The sequence below is a fragment of the Pleurodeles waltl genome, chromosome 6, assembly GCF_031143425.1.
Source record: "Pleurodeles waltl isolate 20211129_DDA chromosome 6, aPleWal1.hap1.20221129, whole genome shotgun sequence".
In the NCBI taxonomy this organism is placed as follows: Eukaryota; Metazoa; Chordata; class Amphibia; order Caudata; family Salamandridae; genus Pleurodeles; species Pleurodeles waltl.
This window is the reverse complement of record NC_090445.1, coordinates 1,077,044,167-1,077,062,637: the sequence shown is the minus strand read 5'-3', so window position 1 is coordinate 1,077,062,637 and position 18,471 is coordinate 1,077,044,167. Positions and strand designations below refer to the sequence as shown.

Sequence of the window (18,471 nt, the reverse complement as noted above, 5' to 3'; positions counted from 1 at the left end):
TACACCAATAGTAGTATAGTGGTAGTGCTGTAATAAAGTATCATTTATTTTTGCAACACTTGTGTGGTAATTTCTTGTGAGTGAGTTTCTGTCCGACTACTGTGGTATTGCAAGTGCTTTACATTTCTCCTGGATAAGCTCAGTGGCTCGCCTCATCTACCCTTAGAGAGCCTTTGCTATCTGGACACCTATTCACTATCACTAAGGGTTGCCTGGACTCAGTATCGGGTGCCAAACCATAGGTGTACACCATACACTGAGCCAGCCTCCTAAAATGATCACATACCTCGAGGTCACTTTCAGGCTCAACAACATTTCACGCCTGAATTGACAACACAAAAAGCTACACTAGACACAGTAGCACTGAGTCTTCATTTCCCTCATACGGACTCTAGCATCCAGACCACCAGCCACTTGATAGCCTAGCAAACAGAGGGCCTGGTGAACTACCCGTACTTGCTGCATGCCTTTGCTTTAAAACAAATGCATCCAGTCTGCCCAACCATGCACATTATTTTTATTCGTAATGCTTTAATGTGAAATCCAATGTCTATTTATTGTTTGCACGTTCCCTCATACTCATTCCTCCATTTCAATTGCAACAGAACCATTATTCAGAAATACATAAGGTAAACTTTTTTCCACTTATACCTTATTAGCGCATCAATAACGATTAGTCAAGTTCAATGTTACCATAGGATTCGGTTGACAGGTTGATGCTAGACACATTTTTTCAGCTTTTTGCAAATTCTATTTTTTACAGCAATTTACCCTGAGGCACATGACTTCTCTTTATTTATATTGATGTCTATAGGTACAAATCGAAGGTAACCTAGAGCATTTACTTACCAACATTTTTACCAGCATGATTCTTCCTCCCTTTTTCCTCTTTCCCTGTGGTTCTAATCTCCCGCCTATTTTTTTCAACAGCAGCAACTTCCCAAACGCCCCAAGAAATGAACTGATGACTATTGGTAGCATTTAAATGTACTTTAGACCAATCTGCTTTAAAAATGTATTTTTCTGCCTCACTCCTAAATTCCTTCCCCTACCCCTTTTTGTGTTCCCTTCAAACCTTCAAAGTCTACCTTTTACCTCCATAACAGTTTCATTCCCGACAATACCCCAGATACATTTTCTTTCCAATTTCGAATTCGGTCAGTCAGCGCTAAGCAAGGATTGTCAGACAAGGAACAAAAATAAACTGCTACAGATGTGTGTCACGGTCACGTTTGTTCAGCAAAAAAATTGTCTAGCAAATGAACAACTGTGCAAAAATTGAAGAAAAATTCATCACTTTTAAAAAAGTATGTGGGGGAGGAAACGGAATTCTGTGAGATGCCTTTTAAATGACGTTGGGGAAGCTAAGGAGAATAATATTAGGGGTCTAGTGAGCTTTTTTTGGTGGTAAATTGTGAAAACCAACATAGGAATATGAAGATAGTTCACCCGATATTGATGCCTGTATCAACTGGTGCAACATAAAACCTATTATAAATTCGGGTGTTCACGTTACCATAGCAGTCTGTGACAAATGCAAGAATTTGGTGCAATCTCTGGATTGCAAACCAACTGAGGAAAATAATTTTTCCCCTTGGAGAGCATGGCGGCTTAACAATTGATGTCCTGCCAAGCCCGGGAGACACACAAGTTCAGAGACCTGGGCAAAGAGGTGGCCCACAGCTGAAGAACAATATAAATATAGCATGGACCGAGTGATACAGGGACTTATATGTTCAGGTCAGTGCTTCTTTTTAAAAATATATATTTTTTTATTGGGTTTTCTTCGATACATACAAACAAGTACATCACTGCATGTAGATCTTTCGGCACACAGTCGCCAAATGCGTGAGTTAATGATGCGGTTCATTTGCACGTCCGCAGCACCACGTGGCATGAGAATCACTCAGTCTGTCTCAGTGCAGAACCAACTATAAAACTTACAATGAACTTTAAATAGATCCAGTCCATAAAAGGTCAGTTGCTAAGTGTTGCAGGCTTTGGTACTGTCGTAGTGTTTAAACATCAGATAGCGTCAAGGGATTCATGCATGGTGTCACCCAGATGTCTAAGTACGTGGCTGGGGAAGGGGGGCGGCAGGGCATCCTGTCCCTCTGGTGCAAGGAATGCTACAAGTACCTCCAGCCATTGGTCTGTCAGCGGCGCTTTATGGAGGCCTTTAGCCTCTTCCATCTTGAGGATCGCTCCCTTGGCTGCAGCCCAACTTACCACCCCTGCCTTCCACGGGTTATGTGGTGGACCTTCTGGGGACGTACAATGTTGTGCTATGTCTCTGTGGGCAATACCGAGAACAAGGTCTACAAAACTATTTACGGCTTTCCTCTTCTGCCGCCTGGTGCAAAGGCCAGGCAAGCAGAACTGAGTAGTGCACAAGTCTCGTATGTCTAGGATCCTCTGCAGGTCAGTCGCTACCTCCAGCCAGAGGCGGGCAACCACTGGACAGTGCTACACCATACGTTTAAAGAGAGAGATTCCAGACAGATGACCACGACTACATGCTGATTGCTGTTTGCCTTCGCTACAGCTTCTTGCTTAGACTAGTGTATCCCTGTCCTACATGGGGATGGTGTCTTTCTAGACAACAGGTTTCTTTGTTCAGGTATGAGGGATGATGTTTTCCCAGGGAGGAAACCTGAAGGGCGGATTTGGGCTTATCACTCTGTGCTCCAACATAGCTTAGGTAGGAACCACATATATTACTCCTAGTGACAGTATGGTAAGACCTTTTCTGTGTTTCACTCTTCTTGTCACCATTTTGCTTCTAGCGTGTTTTATCATCCTAGTTATTGCAATTCATGCCATTTTATCTAATTGCAGCTAATTCAAGAAACCCTATTGAACCATTCTCTGCCTCTGTTTATCTTTGCATATGTGAGACTAATGTAACTGAGAGAAAAGTGTGAGATCTGATTAACCACGATTCCCCTGATGAGTCCTTTCAGTTATCGGTCCGGTTGCCACAATCATCCCTACTGTGCTGCTGGTTAGCCAGAAAACCCAGATTAGGCGAACAGTTGTCACATGGTGTGGGTTTGGATTCAGTTCCCCACAATTCAGGTGATTCTGCCGCCCGAATCCAGTAGCTTCGTTAGGAGAATCAAAGCCTACGCAACATGGCACTGCAATGTTTGGTCAGGCACTAATTTTAAAAGTATCTCTGTCTCACTTCGTGCTAAAGACATTTTAATACTATATATGGAGATGTCTGTGGTATTGAGGATTTCCTCCTCAGCTAGGTAGGTAGAACCTATCCAATGCTGTAGGGTTTTCAAGCTGGAACCTTAAAAGGATCAATCCCCACTTGGTGTCCTTATATCTGAACAGGTATATGCATCATGGCGAACCCACAACAGGTAGCAATTGCAGTAAACATGCGGCAACCCCTCACTGCTCATTTGCTAGCAAATGGCCTCACAGGCCATGGGTGTCCAGTAACATTTGTAGTTGAGGCTCATCCAGCCTACAGAACAGAAATATTTTATTCTTGGTTCTTGGATCACTTTTCCAGCAGTTGATGGGAACACTAATACATTTCATTACTACACATCTGTTAACATACCTGCACAATACAGAGCTTATGCATACTTAGAGATACCTCTATCTTATCAAAACCATAATAACAGGCTTGATGGCGCCCTACCACATACAACATTACACGTTAGGTTAGGACCTCTGAGCAATGATGGTCCTACCTGGCCCTTATTGGCCACATATATACCACATCCTGATGCAGCAAACTTGGCGGTAGCTGAGGTTTGCCACTTATACGCTGAGCTTACGGCAATATACAGACTGTTAGTGCAGTTTGTAATGCAGGCATTAAATACTAATCCAGCACGTGCTGCCCCAGCGCAACCACATGCAGTTACCCCAGGCATTAACCCTACAACTGTACATTCGATCATGGGTAAGGTACCCGCCAAACAAGAGGAGATCACTATTTGATTAGCTCTAATGCCCTGGAAGCAGTTTTTCCCCATACTGGACCTCAGGATAAACATAGAATTCCTACGATGTGCTTGCCATTTGGGATGGTCATTACAATAGATAACTGCAATACCTGGGGCACGATATTTGCCAAGCGCTATGCTACCACACATGGTACACCAACACTTGCCAATCTTCCGGAAGTGTTAAAACAAATTCAAGATGAATACGGGGCTGCCCCAGCCCTGGACTTGGGGATGCAATTAATGGCCAATTTTGCCACAGTATCTCCACTTATATTAAGTAATCTTAAAAGGGAAGCAGTTGCACTAGCAGTGCATATGCAGCTCCAAGACGGTCCTGTACAGGATCAAGAACGCGAGCTGCCAAAGATGATTAATGAGGCCTAGTCTAGTATTGGTCAAGATAGTCTGGGGGCTAGGCCTATTAAACCACAATTGCAGGATAAATCTAATAAAGATTCCACCAAGCAATCAGTTGAAAGTTCTAAAAAATGCTGGGATAAACAAAAACAAACACCTAAAAAAGAAAGGGGAGAATCTCTAGATTCAAAAACCCCTCAAAATCTCTATAATCTTATAAATAGAGATAATATAAAAACACCTGACAGATATCAATATACTGATACATGCCAATCTCCTTCTTTCAGTACTCACCGGACAAACGCAGTGAGAGAGGTGGGCGGACAGAGCAGCAAACCGAGTATGTGAAACCGAGAAAGGACTCAGGACGCAGAAAGGACGCTCATCTGAAGTTTCTGTTAAGAAAGAAGAGAAACTTTCCCAACAAAACCCACAATTAAAAAAGAAAAAAAGTGGCAGAGATTGCTATACAACATGCCACTCAGGAAGAGAGTATATTGAAAAATAGAAGTGGGCACTGGCACTGCTAGACAGTGTGGCAGAGGTCACAATAGTTTGTCGGAGTCTTCAAGAACATGTGGAGATGAAAGAAACTGATGACTTCTTACAAGTCGAGACTGCGTATATGCGCGTCTCCACAGCAGACAGGGTGTATGAAGTGACACTACAATTAGAAGGAGACATTGTGGACACAATAAACGCCATCTTTTGGGATCGTGGTGTTACCGTTTATGATATTTTGCTGGCCGAAAAGGATTGGCCACCAGAATTTTTCCGTAATCACCCTTATGGGAAAGAGGTAATTGAAGTCTCTTTCTCACCCCTTGTTCCTAGACAGCTCAGGAAGGTTTACGCCATTGATTGGGCTAAGGTGCATGCGTGTTATACTGCAACCATGTAGGGTGGGATAAAGATTCCACCTGTCATGCAATATCAATCAGATCCCAACCCCAACTTCAACTCCAGCATCCAATAAAGCATTAAGCTAAAGCACCTGTGTGGGAAATTCTCACACAGCTATGGTACCAGGGCGTAATCGAACTCAGTGTCTCACCAATTAAAAATCCATTGTTGCCCATACCTAAGGCGGACCATTCATATAGAATAGTCTTAGACTACAGACATTTAAACAGTCATACACGCACATTTGCCATACAAAATGCACACAGTACAGCACTTATAAACAATATAGTGCACAAAAAAATACAAAACAACTTGGATATTCCCAATGTGTTTTTCTGCCAAAACGTGTTGCCTGAAAGTAGGGACTTAGCGCTTCAGGCTCCCAAAAAGGTTTTGCCCTCTCCCACAAGGGTACAAGAACAGTTCAGGACTGTTTTCAGCTCGTGTTACTTCTATTTTACACAACATTGACCCTGAGGCGCTGTCCTACGTAGATGACATTTACCTTACGGAAGATGACCTCATACAACATGTAAGACAGGTTGCCCGTATTGTTGTGGGATTTGCCAAATTAGGCTACAAATTAAATTTTAAAAAAGTGAAAATAGCCTTCCTTAGAGTCCAGTTTTTGAGACACTAATTATCAGATAAAGGCAAGAGCCTAGGGCCCCAATTTTTAGAAAAATGCGCACAACTACAACCTCCAAACAGTATAAAAAAAACTCCAGTCTTTGTTGGGCTTTTTAAACTATGGCAGAACATACATTCCAGTTTATGCACAATGCATTAAACCCTTATATGTCTTACTACGTCCTGACTTTTTAAGCAAATATGGGACAGTTGAACACACACGCATTCTCAGAGCATTACAACAAGACATGCTTGCAGCTAAACACTTACATTCAAGGGACGACAAAACACACTTGGTCATCAGAGTAATTGCTGGTGCCATTGGTTTCACCTATGTAACGTTCAATGAGGGTGAGCCCGTAACCAATTGCATACAAATTGCATTTATATTCCACAGCAGAACAGCGCTTCACTCTGACAGATACATTTTTCACTGCTGTTCAGATGGCTGTCATTAACGAGAGACCTCTGGCCCAGGGGAAACACTTAATTGTCATATCTCAGATCCCAGCCCTTGAGGCTGTCACCTGACATCTGACAGTGCATTCAAATACATTTTAGTCACCGTTGACTCATGCTCCAGATTTCTATGGGTTTGGCTACAACGCTCAGCTGATGCTCAAACTGTTGTTAAAGACTTGCAAGTCTTTATCGGCAGATATGCAGTTGTGGCTTTCCACTCAGACCAGGTCCCTGATTTCGCCTCAAGGGCTTTTAGGGACGCCATGGATTCATTAGTGGTCCAACTGTATTATTTGTCTCCCTTTCATCCCGAGGGAAATAGTGTTGTGGAGTGAAGAAACCTGGATTTAAAGCAATCCTTAACAGCCACAGTAATAGACACGGGTAGTAGTTGGCTTAATCACCTGTATGGAGTCCAGAGAGCACTTAATAATCTGTCCAGAAGGTCCTTTTGGGGGCATACCTCATATGAATGCCTGTTCGGAACACAAATGTATGTTCCAGATCTTGATGGTCCTGGCACGGAGGCAGCCGATACACCTTTTGACATAAATGAAAGTGCCACTGTCCTACAGAACAGTTTCGTGACGACAACGTGTATGCCAGTGCCACCTCCTTGGGAACAAGGGAGGCACCATAACACCTAATGGCTGGATTCCAAAAGTTGAGGATCTAGTGTGTGAAAATATTGCTGTGAAAAAGGAGTTTGGTCCTTCCTATCGGGCACCGGTTCCACTCCTGGTAATACACGGTACCAGAACTGTCATTCTACCACCGCTGCCTGGTTCTAAAGAAAATCGCTTTGTCTCCATCGACAATGTCAAGCTACACCATATGGGCGATACTGCACAGCAGACCGAGAGAACTCCTGGGTAGTACCGGAACACCTCTCACTACAGACCAGGATGTTCCTCTACAGGTTTTAAGCATCTACGCTGATACCACTCGGAGCTTGGGGAGGGTGGAAAATGATCTTTCATTAGTACCATTAACTTCTTCTGTGAAAGATAATGTCAACAACTTTGAGCGATTGTACTGAAATTCAACACAAATGGATGGCATATTCTACTATGAACCACCAAGGGAGACTTCGGCCAGCTCTCCTCTTCCAAACATGGCTCCAGTTTTTGCACAAACTGCTTCTGGATATTTTTCTTGACATCAATGACCCTTTCACCGACTCATCTGCCTCTTCTGCAACAGAACTATCAACAGCACATCATCATAATTTGGCTCCAAATTAACTATTTTATTCTTCCATGGAACTATCTGTGGCTCTTATTAACTGTACTTGCCTTCCTACTTTGGATTGAGTTTGTCATTGTCTTTTTCTTGTTAATACATGGTCATTACCTTCCTGAACGCTCTACAGTTGATCTGGTATTTGAGTTCGGAAAACCACATTTTTCCTCCCATAAGGTCTGCAGAGACTTGTCCCTAGTGACAATTTCACCGACAGAAAAGGTCTCACCATACTGTCAATTCCTGATGGGATTGTTTGGGATAAAGTATCATTTGATATATATGGCTCGAGGGGAGGGGTCATCCAAATTCCATATGCATTTAAACTTTCCATGAACTATGTAATAATACGCGAGTTGTTTCTGATGATTGGGATGTAAAAACAGTTGATTCTATGATGTCTGATTTGCAATATTTCACTGTATTTGAAAGTGAGGATGTTTATTAATCAAGAGAAAATGATGGAGATATGCACAGTTATAACTATCATGGACATCATTTCATTCACAGAGCAAGTACCCCAAAGACTATTTTTAATTATACACAATGGGAATGTTGTCTGACTATGCCAGTGGGGCGTTCCAAATCATATTCTGAAAAGTTTGTTTATTTTTCTGAGCACAATGTGAAAAATACTGACTCATTATTTTAAATTGCCAGTGATGGAAAGTCTACACATTTTTAATTAACTGATACAAAATTGATTTATTCTGATTCCTTTGTTTACCGGCTATGAAAGGCTATGAATAGTGGTTAAAGTCGATTGTCTTGAAAAGTGTATGGGAAACTAAAAATTGGCAAATAAGAGGAAAGGAAGCTTTCTTCAGAGCATGCCTGATACCTGTTCAAATTATATTTTTAAATGAAATTGTACAACAGACAAGTTGTTTAGGCTTGGCAAACATTAAGGACTTGAATGCGCCCAGTATCCCTGCCTCTGCTAAGATTTACAAACGGCAAAAATACAATAATGCAACTGAAGATCAGCTTGATGAATGGTTCCAAAATGGAACATTTAACAGATCACTTTCAAGTCCTGCTGGGTGGTTACTGTGGCAGATAGACACAAATGGTTGTCATGCACGTTTTGTAAACTCTACAGGGGTTTTAGAACGAATAGGCCAGCCCCTCAATGTGTCACCAGAAAATTCAGGTATAGTAACAACATACAGTGTAGGGAAATTATGCCAGCAATGGTTAAAAAGTTCCTCACTAGATGCTGTTAAAGAACACCAGAGTCTCCTGTCTAATGATACAGATTTACAGTATTTCCTGTTAGACCCCAGAAGACAACGTAGAAAGCGCTTCTTATATGCAGTATATAATGTAATTTGGAAACTTTCTCAACAAGAAGCTGCAGCCCAGTTAAGGCAAATAGATCAGGAAAATGTACAAAAAGCATTAGCCATTGTAGATAATGGGATTAAGACCTTGTCCGGCCATATATACACTTTAAACAAAATTGTTTCTTCAGCAATAGACATAGTGCATAGTGACGTGTCTTCTTTACAACATGGACAAAGCCAACTAAGGTCCATTATGCAGTTAGGTTGGGTACTACAAACACAGAAAGTAGGTCATGTTCCCTGGCAACACGTTAGCGCAAGAGACATATTTTCAACATTTAATTTAACGCGACAACAACAAATAATGGCTAGAAAGGAAACGATTTATGTTATATTAAACATCGAGAAATTAGAAAAGTTGCATTTTACAGTGGCCGAATGCCATCTGCTGAATGGTTAATACACGGGGTCATTAATCGGTCTATTTCAACACTTCAATTCACATCCTGCTTGAAACACATTCCAGTAAGCAGATATGAGAGGCTAGGAGATAGTTATATCCGTGAGGTGTGGGAGCTTCCCTTTTCGTACAAATGTTTCAACGGCATGAAAGAGGTCTTTTCCTAGCGGCAGTGAGCCATAGACTTCTGTGAGCCATTCAGTGGTTCTTAAGCAGCTGTCCTTGTACGGGGCATGTAACGCTTTGGCAGCAAACTTAGCTGCTATCTAAAGGGAGTTCCAGTCCCCTTGATTAGACCTGCATTTCAGGTGCTCTTGAATGGAAGCTATGTGCTCCCTAACAGTGAGAGCTGTTGTGGAATGCGAGCTGGAATAGTTTATGTTGTTTCAGTCTCCCAAATTGTCACCTGTTGCGGGAATGTCCTTTTTCCTCCTACACAACTGTTATGACCACACAAACTTGCCAAGTCAAATCAAAGAAGTGCATGAGAAAAGCAAAGAGATATCCTCAGTGGAGACAGCAAAGCCCAAACTGGAAGAAGGTTTGCAGAGTAATCTTGCGCTTATTTCAAAGGAAGAATCAAGAAGAGAAGATCCAAGATGGCCGCTGTGAGTCCTGAAGGTTAGTTACAGTTCTAGTCTTGCAATCGGTTGGTTGCTAGGTTACGAGCTCTCCAGCTGGAAGCCTTGAACTTCAACTGAGGTCTGACAGGAATCAGCTGTGTGGAGAGAGAGCGCGCTTCAGAACAGAAACTCCTGTGAGGTAAAATTACATTTGAAGATTATATTACAGAAAACAGATAAATGTTGTCAAGGTTTATTCGAAGAGTTTGATAGTAGACCGTTCCCTTGGAAGTCGGCAAGGCTACAGAGTTAATGTATGAATTAACCTTATGTTTACAAGGTTCTTGTTTAAGATATTAAAATCAAAGAAAAAACGAACTTTAAAAGAGCAAGTATCTACAAATTTCAAGGTTATAAACAAAGGCCAAGTTTAAAGGAGAAACGAACTGTTAACAAATAAGCATTTACAAATTCAATGGTAATAAACCAAAATAGAGTTTAAAAGAGAAACAAACTTAAATAAACAAGCATTTACAACTACAAGTTATCGACAGATGTCGAAGCAAGGAAGGAGAAACTAACTGTAATAAACAAGCATGTACAAATACAAGTTATCAACAAATGTCGAAGTAAGAAAGGAGAAATGAACTTTAATAAACAAGCATTTACAAATACAAGTACTGACAGAAGTCACAATAAGACAGGAGAAATTAAATAACATCAGCTGATTTGAAGAACGCATTATCACCAACTATATATATATATATATATATAGCAACATAAAACCAATCTCTAACAAAGGTTGAGAAGTTCTTCCAGAATCAGTAATAAGCATTTTTTAAGAAGAGCTATCATTTATAGAGAGAAGCAAGGCTACAGAGAACTCAGGGTGAGTGAAGAAATAATAGAATTAAAGAGAATTAAGTGTTGAGAGTAGAAAGTGAAAAACTGATGTTGTATGTCCCTAGTAATTGCGACAGTGACTCTTGCAGGTGCTGTATCCAATCTTAGATGTGAAGAGGCAGACTGAGTACTGGCGTTCATCATCTCTGTGGCAGTCTCTCTACCATCCCATTCCCCTTTCCCCCTCCGGGGTACTCAGCACGAAGGATTAATATTCGTTGTGAGTAGCTCGGGTCGGGACTGAGGAGTTATCTTCTGCTTCTGAGGAAATCGAATTGAAGTATCCTGACAGATTGAAGTGCCATCACCCTAATTTTAGGGAAAAAACTGATTTCCTCCTGAGCAGAATGGCAGAAGGAATTGATATAAAAGCATTAGCCACCATTTTGGAAGGGTTACAGAAACAATTAAATAACACCATAGAAGAAACAATCCAAATAAAACAGCGAATAAATGAGTTAGGGAACACCGCTAAATCAAATGAATCTGTGTTTTCACAAATCCCTAGCCCTTCACAGTCTACAGGTATATCCACTCAAGTAATTCATGCGGTTTCCCCTATTATTCCTTTGGCTCAACCCAAGCGCTTCGGTGGGGATCCAAATAAGGCACAGATTTTTCTGACCCAATGCTCATTGCATTTTTTATGTAGACCAGTCATTTTTTCCGAAGACCAGTCCAAAGTGGCATTTATATTGTCTTATCTGACAGGAGATGCGGCCGCATGGTCCATGCCAATAATTTCCAGAAATGATCCTGTTTTATATAATTTCCAAAATTTCAAGGAAGAGTTCTTAAGAATATTTGATTGGCGAACTGCAGCTCAAGCCACTGACAATGAACTACTGGAAATCAGGCAAGGTAATAAAGATCTAGTCGCCTATCTGGCTCATTTCAATAAACTCATTGTAGAGACTGCCTGGCCGGAGTCAAAAAGAGGCGCCATATTTTATCGTGGACTGAGAGATGAATTGAAAGATGCCTTAGCACAAGTTCCAAATAGACCCACTGAAATTTCGGAGTTAATTGATCTTGTGTTACAGATTGACCACCGGTTAACTGAACGAAGAGCAGAAAAGAGAAGAGAGTATCGACCATTTCCCCTGAGAATTGATCGTGTAAGAAATGATCATACGAGAGCCGGAGAAGGGATAACGATAGAAGAACCAATGCAAATTGGCTCCATCCGAGGTCCTTTATCTAAGGAAGAAAAAGAGAAAAGAAGAGTGAATCAACTATGTTTATATTGCGGTGCATCTGGGCATTTTGTTAAAAACTGTCCCAAGAAACCCAAAGCTCTTCAGTTGGGAAAAGGCCAGCTTCATCAGTAGAGGGAGTTGCCCTGATGAAAGCAGAACCCAAGACAACTCCTTTAGATCAACGAGTGGCGAATACCTTACAAACCGCAGCGCCACATTTGGTACAAACAGTATCAGTTAAGACCCTTGAGAAGGAAATTCAAGGGATCTCAGTTATGATAGACTCTGAAGCTACGGGCAACTTCTGTGATATCAAATACGCTCGTAAAATGGGTATTCGATTTATCAAGAAATCTACTTTGGAAGTAGTAAGAGCTGTGGATGGAACCAATCTTTCTTCAGGACCCATTTCCCATGAGACCGAACCAATTCAAATGCAAGGTTTTGGTGGACATCAGGAGCAGATAATCTTTAATTTGATAGATGCTCCACAATTTCAACTCATTTTGGGTCTGCCCTGGCTTACAGAACATAATCCACAAATTGATTGGAGCAAAAGAACGATCAAGATGAATTCCTCTTACTGCAAAGGGAATTGCTTTCATGATGGAGTGGAAGTGTCCACCAAGTCCCAAGCGGCCTGTTTATCATCACACTCTTCAATGATCTGTGCACTAAAGACAGCAGAAATCCCAAAAGAATATGAGGATTTAGTCGCCGTTTTTGATGAAAAGGAGGCTGAGAAATTGCCACCACATCGACCCTACGACTGCAAAATTGAACTGGAGCCAGGTGCGATATTGCCATGTAGCAGAATAACGCATTGACCGAAGCAGAGAATCAACATTTAAAGGAGTATTTGGATCAATATCTTGCTAATGGTTTTATTCGTCCTTCTGAATCTCCAGTGTCATCCCCACTATTTTTCATACCAAAGAAGGATGGGAGTCTTCGAACTTGCATTGATTATCGAGCCCTCAATCAGGTTACCATCAAGAATCGATACCAACTGCCTTTAGTGTCAGTTTTATTAGATCAAGTAAAGAATGCTAGAATCTACACCAAATTGGACCTGCGAGGAGCATATCATTTGATTCAAGTGGCAACATAAAACCAATCTCTAACAAAGGTTGAGAAGTTCTTCCAGAATCAGTAATAAGCATTTTTTAAGAAGAGCTATCATTTATAGAGAGAAGCAAGGCTACAGAGAACTCAGGGTGAGTGAAGAAATAATAGAATTAAAGAGAATTAAGGCCCTCATTCTGACCCTGGCAGTCCTAAACCGCCAGGGCCGCGGGCAACGGAAGCACCGCCAACAGGCTGGCGGTGCTTTAATGCCCATTCTGACCGCGGCGGTAAAGCCGTGGTCAGAAAAGGGGATCCGGCGGTTTCCCGCCAGAATACCCCTAGCAGGGCTGAATCCATGGGGATTCTGACCGCCAGGAACAGGATGGCGGGAACGGGTGTCGTGGGGCCCCTGGGGGCCCCTGCACTGCCCATGCCACTGGCATGGGCAGTGCAGGGGCCCCCTAACAGGGCCCCAGCATGATTTTCACTGTCTGCATAGCAGACAGTGAAAATCGCGACGGGTGCAACTGCACCTGTCGCACCCCTGCAACACCGCCGGCTCCATTCGGAGCCCGCCTCTGTGTTGCAGGGCCTTTCCCACTGGGCCGGCGGGTGCTCCTTTGGCGGGCGCCCGCCGGCCCAGCGGGAAAGCCAGAATGGCCTCCACGGTCTTTTGACCGCAGAGCGGCCAAATGGCGGTGACCGCATGGCGGGCGGCGCGGTCAGAATGACCGCCTAAGTGTTGAGAGTAGAAAGTGAAAAACTGATGTTGTATGTCCCTAGTAATTGCGACTGTGACTCTTGCAGGTGCTGTTTCCAATCTTAGATGTGAAAAGGCAGACTGAGTACTGGCGTTCATCATCTCTGTGGCAGTCTCTCTACCATCCCATTCCCCTTTCCCCCTCCGGGGTACTTAGCACGAAGGATTAATATTCGTTGTGAGTAGCTCGGGTCGGGACTGAGGAGTTATCTTCTGCTTCTGAGGAAATCGAATTGAAGTATCCTGACAACAACAGACGAAAGCAGCATATATTTGGCATCATATTGCTACTTCTAATGTAAATTTTGACAGGTTGAGCAGACTCAAGGCTTTATTGTTTCAAAAACGTGTGGCACTGACATCTGTGCGTGAGACCTATGCACTTCAAGTTGTGAGGTCATCTGCAGAAATACAGTCCCTTTTAAGTACAAACTTTCCAAGACACTTGGTGAACTTGTGGGACAAATATTTAAAGCATCCAGTACTACTGGGATTGCACATTTCTTTAAAGCTGTTGGTTCTGGTTTCGTTCACACCTTTTCCTCTATATTTGACTTAATATCTTCAGTCAAACACTCGATATTTTCAAGGATTTTCAGGGGATTTCCAATTACTTTGGCTGTAATAGGTGACATCCTGCTGTTGCTATTTTTTCTTCACAATAGTTGTCCCTTCACAACAATGAGGACTGAAAGTGCTTCCACCAGCGCAACTGTGTCGTGAATGCATGATGCAGTATTTCAGGTCACCGCTCCTGGAAGAACTGGAGTGCCACTGGTCTTTGTCATTCAGACCGGTATTGGATTGTGTGCAGCCCGTGTTTCGATGCCTTTGGGAATGTGCACTAAAAGATTTTCCTTCTACGTGGTGTTTACTTTCATTGGACGCTGCTCTGTTGATGTTCTCGCTAGGGGCTCATGACCAGACATGCACATTGAGGGTGCGTTTGCTACGGGAAGCAGTCTATGAGTTGCCCTTTGTGGATTATGCAGCTCTTGACTTAACATGGGGCACAACACGGAATGCAGCTGCCTCAGCTGGAGCTCAGGCTTTTGAACATGAGTGCTCCTTGGTTTTCCTTGGCAATGATTTGGCTACCTTACCACCTGCCGAAGGGGTACATTTCCTGGCTTCAATTGTCCCTGATTTAATTGGCAATTTAAAAAATGACACTGACATTAAATCTGGTTCTATTGGCGCCACTGCTGATGCTTTAAATTACCCCTTTTTAATATTCCACATGCTCAAGTGTCTTTTAATTTATCATAATTGACATTCATGTATTTATACTTTTATGAATAGCTTTTAGTCACTTTTAGGTTTCCATTTTAGGCTTTTAATCACCTTTGAACCGGCAAGGGGAGGGTGTTGCATAGCTATTTTAGCCATGTTTTTAGACACGTTATTTTAGAAACTAGGCCTGCCGTGTGCACATTAGCCCAGTTACATTTTATTCAGCTTCATTTTCTTTTTCTAGCATAGGCCACATTTGTGGTGCTGCTTTATTTTCTTTATCTAGTTGTTCTTTCGCCTAGGAAAGCATTACGTTCCTAGCAAGACATTCTTTACACTTTGTTCTTTCCTCAAGGCTGTAGCCAGATAGAGTTGCTGGCAAAGTGGTATGCTGTGCCTGCACCATTCACAGAAACATACACATTTTTACGTGAGGACATTTTCTCAGAACATCAACTGATATATTATCAAAACACTTCTCTGTCCCATACACATTAGAGGAAGATTCCAGACAGATGATTATGACTGCATGCTGATTGCCTTCACTACAGCTGCTTGCTTAGGCTACCGGATCCCTGGCCTACAAGGGGATGGTGTCTTTCCCTGCTCTTGGGCAGAGATGAGGCACTGCTAGTTAGCTGGAAAACCCAGATTAGGCCAACAGTTCTCACATGGTGTGGAATAGGACTCAGTTCCCCACAGTTCAGGTGATTCTGCCACCCAAATCCAGTAGCCTCATTAGGATAATGAGAGCCTGTAAGGAAATGCCTCCTTGGCATGGTTGCCCCCTGACTTTTTGCCTTTGCTGATGCTATGTTTACAATTGAAAGTGTGCTGAGGCCTGCTAACCAGGCCCCAGCACCAGTGTTCTTTCCCTAACCTGTACTTTTGTATCCACAATTGGCAGACCCTGGCATCCAGATAAGTCCCTTGTAACTGGTACTTCTAGTACCAAGGGCCCTGATGCCAAGGAAGGTCTCTAAGGGCTGCAGCATGTCTTATGCCACCCTGGAGACCTCTCACTCAGCACAGACACACTGCTTACCAGCTTGTGTGTGCTAGTGAGGACAAAACGAGTAAGTCGACATGGCACTCCCCTCAGGGTGCCACGCCAGCCTCTCACTGCCTATGCAGTATAGGTAAGACACCCCTCTAGCAGGCCTTACAGCCCTAAGGCAGGGTGCACTATACCATAGGTGAGGGTACCAGTGCATGAGCATGGTACCCCTACAGTGTCTAAACAAAACCTTAGACATTGTAAGTGCAGGGTAGCCATAAGAGTATATGGTCTGGGAGTCTGTCAAACACGAACTCCACAGCACCATAATGGCTACACTGAAAACTGGGAAGTTTGGTATCAAACTTCTCAGCACAATAAATGCACACTGATGCCAGTGTACATTTTATTGTAAAATACACCACAGAGGGCACCTTAGAGGTGCCCCCTGAAACTTAACCGACTATCTGTGTAGGCTGACTAGTTTTAGCAGCCTGCCACAAACCGAGACATGTTGCTGGCCCCATGGGGAGAGTGCCTTTGTCACTCTGAGGCCAGTAACAAAGCCTGCACTGGGTGGAGATGCTAACACCTCTCCCAGGCAGGAATTGTCACACCTGGCGGTGAGCCTCAAAGGCTCACCTCCTTTGTGCCAACCCAGCAGGACACTCCAGCTAGTGGAGTTGCCCGCCCCCTCCGGCCAGGCCCCACTTTTGGCGGCAAGGCCGGAGAAAATAATGAGAATAACAAGGAGGAGTCACTGGCCAGTCAGGACAGCCCCTAAGGTGTCCTGAGCTGAGGTGACTCTAACTTTTAGAAATCCTCCATCTTGCAGATGGAGGATTCCCCCAATAGGGTTAGGATTGTGACCCCCTCCCCTTGGGAGGAGGCACAAAGAGGGTGTACCCACCCTCAGGGCTAGTAGCCATTGGCTACTAACCCCCCAGACCTAAACACGCCCTTAAATTTAGTATTTAAGGGCTACCCTGAACCCTAGAAAATTAGATTCCTGCAACAAGAAGAAGGACTGCCCAGCTGAAAACCCCTGCAGCGGAAGACCAGAAGACGACAACTGCCTTGGCTCCAGAAACTCACCGGCCTGTCTCCTGCCTTCCAAAGATCCTGCTCCAGCGACGCCTTCCGAAGGGACCAGCGACCTCGACATCCTCTGAGGACTGCCCCTGCTTCGAAAAGACAAGAAACTCCCGAGGACAGCGGACCTGCTCCAAGAAAAGCTGCAACTTTGTTTCCAGCAACTTTAAAGATCCCTGCAAGCTCCCCGCAAGAAGCGTGAGACTTGCAACACTGCACCCGGCGACCCCGACTCGACTGGTGGCGATCCAACACCTCAGGAGGGACCCCAGGACTACTCTGATACTGTGAGTACCAAAACCTGTCCCCCCTGAGCCCCCACAGCGCCGCCTGCAGAGGGAATCCCGAGGCTTCCCCTGACCGCGACTCTTTCGAACCTAAAGTCCCGACACCTGGGAGAGACCCTGCACCCGCAGCCCCCAGGACCTGAAGGACCGGACTTTCACTGGAGAAGTGACCCCCAGGAGTCCCTCTCCCTTGCCCAAGTGGAGGTTTCCCCGAGGAACCCCCCCCCTTGCCTGCCTGCAGCGCTGAAGAGATCCCGAGATCTCTCATAGACTAACATTGCCAACCCGACGCTTGTTTCTACACTGCACCCGGCCGCCCCCGCGCCGCTGAGGGTGAAATTTCTGTGTGGACTTGTGTCCCCCCCGGTGCCCTACAAAACCCCCCTGGTCTGCCCTCCGAAGACGCGGGTACTTACCTGCAAGCAGACCGGAACCGGGGCACCCCCTTCTCTCCATTCTAGCCTATGTGTTTTGGGCACCACTTTGGACTCTGCACCTGACCGGCCCTGAGCTGCTGGTGTGGTGACTTTGGGGTTGCTCTGAACCCCCAACGGTGGGCTACCTTGGACCAAGAACTGAACCCTGTAAGTGTCTTACTTACCTGGTAAAACTAATCAAAACTTACCTCCCCTAGGAACTGTGAAAATTGCACTAAGTGTCCACTTTTAAAACAGCTATTTGTCAATAACTTGAAAAGTATACATGCAATTTTGATGATTTGAAGTTCCTAAAGTACTTACCTGCAATACCTTTTGAATGAGATATTACATGTAGAATTTGAACCTGTGGTTCTTAAAATAAACTAAGAAAAGATATTTTTCTATATAAAAACCTATTGGCTGGATTTGTCTCTGAGTGTGTGTACCTCATTTATTGTCTTGTGTATGTGCAACAAATGCTTAACACTACTCCTTGGATAAGCCTACTGCTCGACCACACTACCACAAAATAGAGCATTAGTATTATCTATTTTTACCACTATTTTACCTCTAAGGGGAACCCTTGGACTCTGTGCATGCTACTCCTTACTTTGAAAGAGCACATACAGAGCCAAC

The 18,471-nt window shown here is 43.7% G+C and overlaps 1 long non-coding RNA gene across 1 annotated transcript in view; it reads right to left on the bottom strand.

Annotated features, from left to right (window-relative positions):
- The window catches only part of LOC138302083 (uncharacterized), a 187,238-nt gene that overhangs the window by 104,358 nt on the left and 64,409 nt on the right, over positions 1-18,471 (bottom strand). The gene's annotated exons all lie outside the window — the stretch shown is intronic.